The sequence below is a fragment of the Pseudophryne corroboree genome, chromosome 1, assembly GCF_028390025.1.
Source record: "Pseudophryne corroboree isolate aPseCor3 chromosome 1, aPseCor3.hap2, whole genome shotgun sequence".
NCBI lineage: Eukaryota > Metazoa > Chordata > Amphibia > Anura > Myobatrachidae > Pseudophryne > Pseudophryne corroboree.
In genome coordinates, this window is record NC_086444.1 from 1,012,489,448 (window position 1) to 1,012,504,250 (window position 14,803).

Consider the following 14,803-nt stretch of genomic DNA (forward strand, 5'->3'; position numbering starts at 1 on the left):
AGGAATCCAGCCTCCCTTGAAAGTCCCTCCGTCACAGCTCACATCTGGCATCCTCTTTTAAGGTGCTTCTTCCTGCTTGGCCTTCCACCACAGATCTATTTAGCAAGACTCACAAACTTGCAATCATCTGTGCTCCCCACCTATCCTCCCTTACTGCGCTCTACACTTATTGTCCATCACTATTCCCTACACTAATCCTGACTGCTCCCTACACCCACTCTCACTGTTTCCTACACTCACCTCACTGCTTCGTACTCCAACCCTTCCTCACTGCTCTCTACAATGACCCTCACTCACTGCTCCCTACACCCAACACCCATCCTCTATGCTCCCCACTCACTCTCACTGCTCTCTACTCCTACCCTCACTTACTGCGCTCTACACCAACTGTTCTCTACACTGATCCTCACTCACTGCTCCCCACACCTACCCTCACTGCTCCCTACACCCACTCTCACTCACTGCTCCCTACACCTACTCTCACTGCTCCTTCACAAATTACACACTACACACAAATAAAAACCACTACAGTACTGCTAGATGAGACTTAGGCACTGGGGGCATTGTTCAATGTAATAGTTGAATTTTAATGCCCACCCTCTGCCTAGGTCTAATCTACCAGTAGGACTAGTGTTTTTTATTGTCAATAATACTGTGTGGCATACTGTATGGTCTTCTACTGTGTGATGTACTGTGCATAATTGCACTATTGTGGCATAACGTGTGTAAGGGGTACAACTGTGGCATAAGATTTCCAAGGCTTTTGGGTACACACCATTTTTTGTCTTCCCATCTCCATTTCTGCAAACAAACAGTGGCAATTGCTCAATCATTCCTGGAGATAATTATACATCAGGTGCTGGAAAGGGGGAGGGGTCACAGACAAACAGCAGAGAGGGGGTGCTTACCTTCCCCCACCGGTATCCCCCCCAGCACACTAAAAAATTAACTGTAACCATACCTGAACCTATCTGGAGTTTCAGAGAATTTGTTGCATGCATTTGCAAAGACCTGTTTAGCTGCTGAGCCGCATCAAGGCTTATCTGATATCAGCAGTCCTAACACTACATAATAGGAGTGCCCACATAGGGCCATGTGATTTGTCAACAGTAAGGCCTCATTGTCATGATTGGACGCCATTCTAATGCCAGAATGTGCATAACTGCAAATAAAATTGTATTGATCAATCTCTGTAAATGCCCTTTGTGTGGTTAGGTATAAATCCTGTGTGAAAAGGTCATTCCAACAGCCCCTTCACAGCAGAAACTCTGCTATGTGTCAAAGGAACCCAAGCTCTGTGATAAGTCAGGCAGAGAAGGCTTCAGGGAAGCATATCATATCCCCTTCCTCTCTGTATCCATAAAAACTATATTAAGTACTGTATGTGATCTATTGTATTGTATGTGTCCTTCTCAGGACAAATGGAAGAATAGTACTGGCCTGATGTGCCACTGCTCCCATGCTGATCTTAAAGGGGGAGGTGTCATGATCCAGGCTATTTCAAGTATAAATAGGCCTACTAAAATCAATGTATGTGATATCACTATTCTGATCGATGTATCAATGTACCAGTGTGTGATAAATGTCTTTGCATGTCAAATGGTTGAAGCTTGACTGATCTGCTGGCATTTCATTATAGCCACAGAACTCAGAGATGCACTGGCTACACAGGTGTGAAATTCCTCCTGACCAGAGCTAGTTTAATTACCCCAGAACCAGAACTGAGATCTTAAAGTAAACACAGGTCAGGCCTGAAATGTGTTTTCTCAACTGGCCTGTGTATCTCCCAACAGGTTGTTTACTGACCCCAGGAGGTCTCCAGAGAGACCAGAAAGACATGCTGGCTAGGGAAGGTGTTAAAAACTTCCTTCAGCTAGCTATAACAGTGTCTTAGTATTATTGATAAATCTGATAGCCCAGCTTCAAAAGGAATGGGAAAAGTAATTAGCTAGCCTCTGGATATATGACCAAGAGACCCCATGGTACAGTTGAGTTCACACAATTAACTCTGATCTGGAAAAGGTTAAGAAACCCCGAGGTGGGGGCTGTGAGAGAGGGCAGTTTGAGTTCTTAAATACACCACTTACATACTGCAAGTGATGCATTATCAAAGAAGTGAGTCAGGAGAAGCATCCTGGCTCTGTAATGTCCTAAGTAACTGAAGAGGCTTCATCCCATCGTTCCATTCTGCATGTGCTAGGATTGGTGGATTTTATCTCCCTATTTTTATTTCTCTTGAAACGGTTTTTACTCACGTGACTTTGACTTTTTATCATTATAGCTGGGGGCAGTGACCGTGTTGAAATTAATGCATGCGCTCAGGTATCCAGTAACAGTGTCACGTGGCAGGGATTTGCAGATTGGTGTATCTGGGGAATCGCCGTGCCTAGGATCATGGCACTCATGATAAAGGCTCATACTAAAACGCATCCAGAGAGCTAACTTACCCAGGATCCACCCCCAGGCTCTCCCATTAGCACTAAAGGCTCATACTAAAATGCATCAATTTATGTCAGTTATTTTAGTTCACTGGTATATGGTTATATCAGGTCATGGAATTATGGTTATTTATCAGTGATTGCAATTCATTAACATTTTAATTTAAATCCATCCAGTCGAAGGCCCAGAACAGGCAACATATGTCAAAGTTCTGCCAAGTGTACACCAACAGGAGGTCCAACTGGAACTCAAACCCCCTAGTATGTCTCCTGGGATCCAATGTTACCACTCTGTGTTTTCTTCCAAATTCGTCCAGTGGAAGACCCTGAAAAGGCTACCTGTGTCAGAGTTCTTCCAAGCATACACCAAAGGGAGGTCCAACCTCAACCTCCTAGTACTGTATGTCTTCTGTGATCCAATGTTACCGCTCTCTGAAGTTCTCATGCAAATCCATCCAGTGACAGGCCCAAGACAGGCTCCCCACGTCCAGGTTCTGCCCAGTGTTCACTAACAGGAGATCCGAATGGGACCCCAAGCCCCAAGTATGTCTTCTGGGTCCAATGTTACCACTCTATGAAGTTTTCTTTCAAATCCATCCAGTGGATGGCCCAGAGCAGGCTCCCCATGTCAAAGTTCTGACTGGCGCATTCCGCCGTGAGGTCCGACCAACCCCAACCCCCTAGTATGTCTTCTGGGATCCAATTCTACAACTTTGTGAAGTTTACTTCCAAATCCATCCAGTCGAAGATCAAAGACCCAGAACAGGCTCCCTGGGTCAAAGTTCTGCCTGGCACATTCTGCAGCGAGGTCCGTCCGACCCCAGCTACCTAGTATGTCTTTGCTTTGAGACCATGCTCCTTCTTGCAAGGCCACACCCTTGTTGTGAGTCCATGCACAATTTCCAGGATCTCACACACCAAATAATACCCCACGCTCCTGTCATGATGCGATTGCAACGGACACAAAATTAATAAAAGGCTAGTTCATACCAATGATACAGAAGCAGGAAATGCAGAAAATTGGCTCAATAATAGCAATAACAGGATTCAAGGCACTTTACAGATGTCAAAAATGAAGTACTTAGGGCCTAATTTGCGACTAATTTTTGAAAGATGTGCTCTGCACATGTGCAGGTCTTGTCCTTCGCATGCGCGAGCAGTTCTTGTGATTGGATCTCATTAACTGTGATTGACCCTGCCTGATTGACAAGCAGAGGCATTGAAGGGGCGACCACTGAGCATTTTTGGGGAGACACGGGAAAACTGGGGCATGTCGGTGTCATCACACGCAGCTGCTCCGATTGAAAAAATGATAGTAGGACTCCTGCCGTCGCAGCCAGACTGTGCTGGTTGGAGGCATCCACAGTTTCTGCAACCACATTGTAATTGTGGTGCGATCACAAATACAGCATCATACCAGTGGGTGGGCGGTGGACAACATGCTGGGCGGCCTTGCCCTGCGATGGGTGGCCCCATCTTGTGGTTGCGAGGATTGCAAATTCGGGCGGTGGGGGCAGCTAAACCAGAGAGTTGGAGGCTAGGCTTGGCTGTGCTGCACACGGCCTTCCCAGCTCCCTGTCGGACCAGACCAGCCCATCAGCCCTTCTGGCATTTGCCAGAAGTGCCAGATGTTCGGTCAGGCCTTGCTGTGATGGTGCTTCATCTTGTCTGCATTATGAAATAGATGCAATACTGAAAGAAAAAAATGGTGTGCTACACGTCTCGGGGAATCTCAGTTGCACTGGGCGTCTCATGCCATATAGTGTACAGATGCCAGGTGTATAAGGACACATCTGTAGTGGTACAGTATGTATGACATTTTTACTATTTTGGACATCAAAGGCATATTAAGAGGGGAAGGGACTGATGTAAAGCCTCCACCTAGGCCCCCTCCTCTACACCCAGCTGCGCTGAATAGCACTAGTAGACTCTAGCAATCTGCTAGATTCTACTGCGCATGTGCAGGTCTCTGGGAAAATTGCGTGTGGCACCATTTATGCACATGCACAAAATGCTGGGACAATGTCCGCCACACCATTTTCACTGTGATTTTGTAGAGCTGCTGCTACCGGTATTGGATTCTTATAGGCCCTACACACTGGCCGATCCGCCGCCGAGCTGCCCGACGGCGGATACGGCCGACGGGCGACCCGGCGGCGGGGGGGCAGTGACGGGGGGAGTGAAGATTCTTCACTCCCCACGTCACACGGCTCCATAGAACCGCAGGCAAATATGGACGAGATCGTCCATATTGGCCTGCATGTACAGCCGACGGGGGACCAGCGATGAACGAGCGCGGGGCCGCGCATCGTTCATCGCTGGAGCCTCCACACTGCACAATATGAACGTTATCTCGTTCATTTATGAACGAGATCGTTCATATCGTGCAGTCATGTCGGCCAGTTTGTAGGACCCTTTAGAGAGGTAAATATTGAGGATTATAGTACAGGGTATGCAATGTGGACCCCCCTGGACCCAGGGGCCAGTGTGCACTGCACACCTTGCACCCATTGTAGCTAAGCTACAGTTAGGCATACCGTTTATAATACTACAATGTTTATACAGTAACAGAATAGTAGTTGGTGTTGAGGCCTGTTAGACCTCAGGTTTAAAAATGGATCATTTGTGGCAGGAGTGACATGTTTCCCTGCCATGCTTGAGTCCAGATGGTTAAATCAAATAAACTGTGGTACTAAGTTATTTGTGCTTAATCATGGATCTCCTTAAAACCTGGCCTGTAATGGCGGAGTTTAGGAAACTCTGTAATACAGGTAAGTGTATGTCAGGTAACATATACGAATGCTTGTATGTATATTGCATTGTATTGCTTGTTGTTTTTTCTAGAAAAGCAAATAATTGCACATATTTTGTGTATTAAAATGCGATCCAACCTCAAATATTATGAAAAGGATGCTTGTGCATGCGCAGCGCCTATCCTGCGCATGCGCCCGCCACCCGCATTTTCTGCAGGGGCCCACAAAAAATGTGAAGACACTGCCTGTCAATTAGGCAGAGGCGTTCGTAAGGTGGGGGCATCAACGCTCTGTTTCCTAGGTGGAAACAGAGCATTGCAGAGGCGTGGCCTCAAATCGGGGGGCATGATGCGCGAATCGGGGCATGATGGGGGCGTGAAAGGGGCAGCTGTGTGACGTCACACGCAGCCACTGCAATCAGAAAGATGGCGGCAAGAGGCTACCCTAATTTCTACGATGAAGCAGAAATTGCGATCGCAATTTCTGCTTCATGAAGGGGGGAGTTGCGGTCAGCATGCTGGGCAGCCTTGCCCTGTGATGGGTGGTCCAAAGCATGTGTTCACAAGGATTGCAAATTCTGATAATTAGCAGAATTTTCAATCCTTACTGAGGGGAAGATTTATGAAGCCTGGTGAAGTGATAAATTGGAAGGTGATAAAGGTCCAGCCAGTCAGCTCCTAACTGTCATTTTTCAAACCCAGCCTGTGATATGGAAGTTAGGATCTGATTGGCTGGTGCTTTATCACCTTCCACTTTATCACTTCACCAAGCTTCATAATGCAGGAAAGAGAAAAAACGCAGTAAAGAGAAAGAAAATCTGCCACTACAGAAGTAAATTACACTTTTATTTCTATAGTTCTTCTGGTATCCGGATAATAGGTCGACAGTAAATAGGTTGACCGTTAATAGATCGACCCCATCAGGGGCATTTTAGGAGAGGAGGCGACCCGTGTGCAGCCTCCGTTGCTGGCCACCTCCTCTCTGGCAGCAAGCATACTGCCAGAGTCTACTGCGCATGCACAGGTCTCCAGGAACATGGCACCCGTGCCTTATTCCCGGGGACATCTCCACTGCACATGAGCATATCACTCGAAAATGGCCACGGTGGACATTTTCCGAGTGATTTATGCACACACTAGAGGGCCGTCGCAGCGGGACTCCGGAATGGAAAGTATATTAAATGGGTGCAGTGTGTGCGCTTTGGGCCCCCTTGTGCATCGCACGCACTGCACCCATTATAGAAATGCCAGTGGACCTCATATGGTCAACATGCATTAGGGCGATAGGCACAAAAGGTCAACATGTAAAAGGTTGACAGTGCTTAAGGTCAACAGGTATAAAATGTTAACACACTATTTGAGGATTTATATTTTAAATTTTTTTCATAATTTACCATCCACATGGACTAAACTTGGGAATAATAACCTGCCTGAAGTGTGACGAGCGAAGCAGTACTCTAATTGGCGTCACATGTAGGTTAACATAGAAAATTTACCCCCATGTTGACCTTTTGATCTTGTCGACTTAGTGTACTTGTTGACCATTTGTACTCTCTACCTGTTACATGTTGACATGTTGCATGTTGACCATATGGGGTCGACCTACTGGCCTAATGTCGGCCTAATTCTGGTTGACCCAGTGATCCACAACCAGTTCTTCCACATGCAACAACAATTCATCGAAGACAGAACTTACTTACCGAGTGAAATAGGAGACACATCACAAATCCATGTAAAAAAATGTTGGGTTTAGCAATAACTTTGCATTAATAGCCAAAAGAAAGTGATATTTCATTACTTAGTTAAATTGCTGGGTGGGTGGATCAAACAAACAAACACACAAACAAACAAATAAACAAACAAACAAACAAACTAAAAAGTAGATAATTAAATCAGTTCTACTCATGATTTCTCAAGCTAACGTAACATCCTTTGAAAAATAATATATTTGGACATCTCAAGACAGCTGCTAAGTTTGATGTTATATGTTGACCTGATGGCAAGCAACATTTTCACCAATTACAGTCAGTAAAGCTCATTTATGAACCATAAAAAATATGAGCCTATAGCAATATAATGTTTACAGTATGTAATGAGCTTATTTTTCTGTGAATGCGCTCATTTATGTGTGAAAGAGCATGCATTTGTTGCCCTGCAGCTCTGACCATGTAATGATACGTAAGTCCTAGATCTCAAATCTTTGTGCTTAGCTTCTTTCTTCAAGCAACAGCCCAGCGTGAGATGTACTGTACAGCTCTGACAAAGAAAGTCTTGAGACTATTTTGTCATCCTTTTTTCACTATGTGCCTCTGTTCGCCTTCTTTACCCTTTCAAATTTATCACACAAGTGATAAGGTAATGTTCCAAGCAACACTCAACTTCCCTTAAAAAGTCACATATGACAATGGGTCTGATTCATGTTTGTAAGTAAAAAACGCAAATAACTTTTTGTCTGAAACAAACCATGTTGCAATGCAAGGGAAGCAAATACGTTTATATTTATTCTGTGCAGGGTAAATTCTGACTGCTTTTGCATGTAGCCCACAATTGTTGTACAGCATTTTTAATTTAAGTTTGGACACACAGCATCCAAAATTAAATCTTTCTGCACATGTTACATCTGCCCCGACTGCAGTGCAACATGGTATTGCCCAGTTGCTTCCTTTTTTACTTACTTAAAAACATGAATCAGGCCCAAAGGGGGTCATTCAGAGATGATCGTAGCTGTGCTAAATTTAGCACAGCTACGATCATTCACACTCACATGCGGGGGGATGCCCAGCACAGGGCTTTCCCGCACCGCATGTCGGTGCCGCCCTCCCCTGCAGTCCGGCCAACACCTGCGTTGGCCGGACCGTGCCCACGAAATGGCGGCCAAACGCCGCCATTCTGCCTTCCCCCTCCCAGCGATCGCCTCTTCCTGTCAATCAGGCAGAGGCGATCATAGCGGCCCGACGGCCATTGGCCATCTGGCATGCGCTGGCGCACTGCGCTGATCTGATCGCACCGCTGCGATAAAGTGCAGCGTGCGTTCGGGTCAGAATGACCCCCGTAGTGCGGCCAGCAAAAAAGAAGATGCTGTAAGCTTCCACTGAATAAAGCAGTAATATATCAGCTGACTAGCACTAGTAGACTCTAGTGATGTTCTAGAGTCTACTGCGCAAGTGCAGGTCTCTGGGAAAATGGAGTGGAGCGCTATTTTCACTGCGATTTCCCTACTGCACATGCACAAAATGCCGGGATAATGTCTACCACGCCATTGTCACTGTGAGTTTTTATAGAGCTGCTGTTAGGGTCTCCTGCCCTGTGCTGCCACGTCGTCATGGCAACCGGGAGACAAGTGCTAGCGGAGTAACCTGAGCGCAGCTGATACTCCGGTTCGGGTCTTTTGCTGTGCAGTGGTTACAGGCTCTGTGCACGGCAGGGGATCCGGTGCTGGTTTTTGTACTCACAGTCTGTGAGGTCTGAGTGGGGTGTGGATAGCACCTGCTTTATAAGGCCTTTTCTCAGGTTAAGCAGATGCTGCTGAATCTTTGTTGGTTAGTCAGTTCCTTAAAGTTAGCCAGTACTGTGTAGCTTTGTATTTGTTGTTGCTTACTGCAAATAGGCCTGGGGATTTGGTACTACACTCTGCCAATCCAGACCTAGCAGTAAGACTGGAGTCAGTCGTTTAACTTGCTGGGGTTCTTTCACGGGATCGGTATGATATCCCCCCAATCATAATCCCGACGGTCTATATACCGACACCCATTGACCGATGGTCGAAATCCCGACAAGGTCTAAATACCGACACGGACTAAATATCGACATGTAAAATACCGACAGGTCGAAATACCGACATGCATTTTTTGATGTTTTTTTGTGTGTATGTCGACATAAATCAACATGGACACCATATAAAGTGTACCGCGTCCCCTCGCATGGCTCGCTGCGCTCGCCATGCTTCGGGCACGGTGCCTCGCTGCGCTCGGCACACTATTATATTCCCCCTCCAGGTCCACTGGGACGGTAAAGTATGAACAAGTCGATTTTAATAAAAAAAATCATGAAAAACTTGTGTCGGTATTTCGACCTGTCGGCATTTTACATGTCGGTATTTAGACCTTGTCGGTATTTTACATGTCGGTATTTAGTCCGTGTCGGTATTTTGACCTTGTCGGGATTTCGACCATCGGTCAATGGGTGTCGGTATATAGTCCGTCGGGATTATGATTGGAGGTAAAGCGACTGCATCCCTCTTTTACTACTCTGTGAACTTAGCAAGTTTGCGGCTGTATTCTAAGACTTGCCTGCCTAAATCCTGTCTCACTGTGCAAGGTGTCAGGTGTCAGTTTAGTGGCAGTAAGCTGAACCTGTGCACTGCAAGTGAGAATTAGGATTGTGGAGACTCTCCTTGTGTCTATCATTCCATCTCTGACCAAGGAGTTTACTGCCACACCCGTTGGTAACCCTTTAGGGTTTTGCTGTTGCCCTTAGCAACAGCATTTTGGGTTCTCTACGTATTAAAACACAACATCTTGATTTTCCCATTTGAGCATTACTAATACTAGGGAGACACCCATTTCCTTAGCCTCTGGGCTTCTCTGTTCACTTTGTGTGTATTTTGTTACCCTATCACCTTCTGTGTACGTAATGTCATATTCCCCAGTCTGTCTGTGAGTTCATTTGTTTTTGCATACCTATCCGTTCAGACACCAGTACATTCCTGCAGGCACTGGTGTGCATAACAGTTCAAACACCAGTACATTCCTGCAGGCACTGGAGTGCATAACAGTTCTGACACCAGTACATTCCTGCAGGCACTGGTGTGCATAACATATTCAGCAGCCTAATACTCCTGTTGAAATTTTGTGGGAATATGGAGCATACCCCTCAAAATACGTTGCAACAGGTGGTCGATCAGGTGCAGGTCCTGACTCGACAATTTAATGATTTGTCCATTAAAATGCACACCTCCCAGGCCGCTGGCGGAGCTCCCGCAGCAGCAGCACCTTCAGGGGTTAAGGAGCCGAAAGTAAATCTCCCGGATCGTTTTTCTGGAGATCGCTCGCAGTTCTTTTGTTTCAAGGAGAGCTGCAAGCTATACTTCCGGCTTATGCCTCAGTCTTCTGGGTCGGAGATTCAGCGGGTGGGCTTAGTGATTTCCTTGCTACAAGGAGACCCACAGGTCTGGGCATATGGGTTGCAGCCTGACTGTCCGTCGCTTAAAAGTGTTGATGCTTTTTTACGGCACTGGGCATGTTGTATGATGACCCTGACAAGACGCCTCAGCCGAGGCTCAGATTTCGATCCTTAAGCAAGGGCGAAGGCCAGTTGAGGTTTACTGTACGGAGTTTCGGAGGTTGGCCCATGATACCCAGTGGAATGACCCAGCCCTGAGACACCAGTACCGAAGAGGTCTTTCTAACCAGATAAAGGACCAACTGGTACAATATCCCTTGCCTGATAGCTTGGATCAGCTCATGCAGTTATCCATCCGGGTGGATAGACGGCTGAGAGAGCGTAGGCTTGAAAGGGAGACTGAGGTTTCCTTCTTTCCCAAGGGAACCTCAGACTCTGAGGAATTTTCCGGGGAGCCTATGCAGATTGGAGCTACCCGCCTCTCCTCGCGTGAGAAGACGCGGAGGAGACAGCAGGGGTTGTGTTTGTACTGTGGGAATAAAGGTCATGTGGTAGTATCATGCCCAGAAAAGCCGGAAAACTTCAGGGCCTGAGGGTGATGGGAAATATCCTGTCAGGCCAGAAGTCAGAATTTCCCAAGAAGACTTTTATCATTCCGGTGACCTTGAAGATCCTCGGTCAAACTGTCAAGACTGAGGCCTTTGTGGACAGTGGGGCCGACAGGGTTTTTATGGACCGCCAATTCGCCCTGAAACACTCTGTTCCCTTAGTACCCTTGGCATCGGAAATTGAGATTTGTGGGTTAAACGGGGAACCATTATCCCAAGGTAAAATTACCTCTTGCACTAGCCAGATTTCTTTGTTTATTGGAGTCACACACTCTGAAAAATTGTCCTTTTATGTGACTGTCTGTACTTTTGCCCCATTGGTGTTGGGGTTACCCTGGTTAAGGGCCCACAATCCTCAATTTGACTGGGTCTCTGGGGAGATTCTTAGTTGGGGTACTGATTGTTTCAGGAGTTGCTTGAGCCTTCCAGTCAGGCTCTCGCAGCTAAGTTTGCCAGGATTGCCAGGGTGTTATGCAGATTTTGCGGACGTGTTCTCCAAAAAAGTTGCAGAGGTACTACCTCCCCATCGCCCCTATGACTGTGCCATTGATTTGTTGCCAAATGCTAAGCTTCCCAAGAGCAGGTTGTACTACCTGTCACGTCCTGAGACTCAGGCTATGGCAGAGTACATTCAGGAGAACTTGGCTAAGGGATTTATCAGACCTTCACAGTCTCCAGTTGGGTCGGGGTTCTTCTTCGTGGGTAAAAAGGACGGTTCGTTGCGACCCTGCATCGACTTCAGGGAATTGAACCGTATCACGATTAAAAACTCATACCCACTGCCCCTCATTTCGGTCTTGTTTGACCAGCTTCGTACTGCCACCATTTTTTCTAAGATTGACCTACGCAGTGCGTACAATCTAATCCGAATAAGAGAGGGGGATGAATGGAAGACTGCCTTTAATACCCACTCAGGGCATTATGAATATTTGGTGATGCCTTTTGGGCTCTGTAATGCCCCGGCAGTCTTCCAGGATTTCATGAATGATGTGCTCAGGGAATATTTGGATAGATTCTTAGTTGTATACTTAGATGACATCCTAATCTTCTCCCATTCCCTGGAGGAACATCGGAAGCATGTACGCTTAGTCCTCCAGAAACTCAGAGACCACCGGCTTGGGGCGAAGCTGGAGAAGTGCGAATTTGAAGTTCAGCAAATCGCATTTCTAGGATATATTATCTCCCCAGAAGGTTTCCAAATGGAGGGTTCCAAGGTACAGGCAGTCCTGGATTGGGTGCAGCCCACTAGTTTGAAGGCGCTTCAGCGTTTCCTGGGCTTTGCGAATTTTATAGACGATTTATCGCTGGATTTTCGTCTATAGTGGCGCCCTTGGTGGCACTCACTAAGAAAGGGGCGGATGTTGCTCACTGGTCTTGTGAGGCTAAAGCGGCTTTTGCCCGTCTCAAAAGGGCATTTGTATCGGCCAAGGTGCTGCGACACCCAGATCCAGAGCGTCCTTTTGTGGTGGAGGTGGATGCCTCTGAGATGGGTATTGGGGCAGTGCTTTCTCAGATGGGAGTGTCTGATAATCGCCTTCATCCCTGTGCTTACTTTTCCTGTAAATTTTCGCCTGCCGAGATGAATTATGACGTGGGTAACCGGGAATTGTTGGCTATTAAGGATGCACTCGAGGAGTGGAGACACTGGCTTGAGGGGGCTAAGTTTGTGGTCTCAATTCTCACCGACCATAAGAATCTGGCATATTTAGAGTCAGCGAAGCGTCTCAATGCCAGGCAGGCACGATGGGCTTTGTTTTTTGCTCGCTTTAATTTTTTGATAACATATCGCCCTGGGTCAAAAAACATCAAGGCTGATGCGCTCTTGCAGAGTTTTGCTCCAATCCAGGAGACCACCGAGGAGCCGTTGCCCATTGTGTCCCCATCGTGTATTAAAGTTGGCATTACCCAGGACCTCTTATCATTAGTCCTTAGAGCACAGGAGCAGGCTCCTCCAGACCTTCCGGTAGGTCTTTTGTTTGTGCCTCCTAGGTTAAGACAGCGAGTGTTCCTGGAATTCCATGCCAAGAAGTCGGCAGGTCACCCGGGTATTGCCAGAACTCGGGAGTTGCTATCTAGGGCGGTGTGGTGGCCCTCGGTGGCTAAGGATGTGGATCAGTGGGTTCGGGCATGTGACATCTGTGCCCGAAATAAGACTCCTAGAGGGGTTCCTGTTGGCCCATTACATCCACTCTCTATCCCATCTAAGCCATGGACCCACATTTCAATGGATTTTGTGGTGGACTTGCCCAAATCCTCGGGGATGACAGCCATCTGGGTTGTCGTTGACAGGTTTTCGAAGATGGCGCACTTCGTTCCACTGATTGGGCTGCCATCGGCCAGACGCCTGTCTGAATTATTTATGCTGCATGTTGTGCGTCTCCACGGGTTGCCACTTGATGTGGTCTCTGACCGCGGATCCCAGTTTGTGGCCAAATTCTGGAGGGCATTTTGTTCCGATCTCCAGATTTCTGTCAGCTTGTCGTCAGGCTACCATCTGCAGTCTAATGGGCAGACTGAAAGGGTGAACCAGTCCTTGGAGCAGTTCCTCAGGTGTTATGTTTCCAAGTGTCAGACTGACTGGGTTGCTCATCTGTCCATGCCTATAACAACGCGGCTCACTCTGCTACAGGGATCTCTCCCTTCCTTTGTGTGTATGGGCATCATCCTAAGGCCAATTCTTTTGACCCCCTGGACTCCACGCCTGGTGGTTCCTCTGTGGTTTCGGTCCTTAGAGGTATTTGGCGGAAAGTGAAGAAAGCCCTTGTGTCTGTGTCATTAGTGACCAAAAGGGTTTTTGATAAGCGGAAAAGACCCTGCAGCTTCAAATTAGGAGACTTCGTCTGGTTGTCTACCAAGAATTTGAAGTTGAGACAGCCATCTCATAAGTTAGGCCCCCGGTTCATCGGCCCTTATAAGATCACCAGGGTTATCAATCCGGTGGCATTTCAGTTAGATCTGCCCCGTTCTTTGGGTATCAATAAAACATTTCATTGTTCCCTTTTAAAACGGGCGATTAGTAATCCTTCTTCCAGTGGAAGACCTTCCCCTCTTCTGATACGTGGCCAGAGGGAGTTTGTTGTTGAAAGGATTCTTGACTCCAAGATGGTTCGGGGTCGGCTGTCATTTTTGGTGCACTGGAAGGGGTATGGCCCGGAGGAGCGGTCGTGGGTGCGCAGTTGTGATCTTCATGCCCCCAGACTGATACGCTCTTTCTTCTCGCAGTTCCCCGATAAACCCGGTGGTAGGTGTTCTTTGACCCCTCGTCAGAGGGGGGGTACTGTTAGGGTCTCCTGCCCTGTGCTGCCACGTCGTCATGGCAACCGGGAGACAAGTGCTAGCGGAGTAACCTGAGCGCAGCTGATACTCCGGTTCGGGTCTTTTGCTGTGCAGTGGTTACAGGCTCTGTGCACGGCAGGGGATCCGGTGCTGGTTTTTGTGCTCACAGTCTGTGAGGTCTGAGTGGGGCGTGGACAGCACCTGCTTTATAAGGCCTCTTCTCAGGTTAAGCAGATGCTGCTGAATCTTTGTTGGTTAGTCAGTTCCTGAAAGTTAGCCAGTACTGTGTAGCTTTGTATTTGTTGTTGCTTACTGCAAATAGGCCTGGAGATTTGGTACTACACTCTGCCAATCCAGACCTAGCAGTAAGACTGGAGTCAGTCGTTTAACTTGCTGGGGTTCTTTTACTACTCTGTGAACTTAGCAAGTTTGCGGCTGTATTCTAAGACTTGCCTGCCTAAATCCTGTCTCACTGTGCAAGGTGTCAGGTGTCAGTTTAGTGGCAGTAAGCTGAACCTGTGCACTGCAAGTGAGAATTAGGATTGTGGAGACTCTCCTTGTGTCTATCATTCCATCTCTGACCAAGGAGTTTACTGCCACACCCGTTG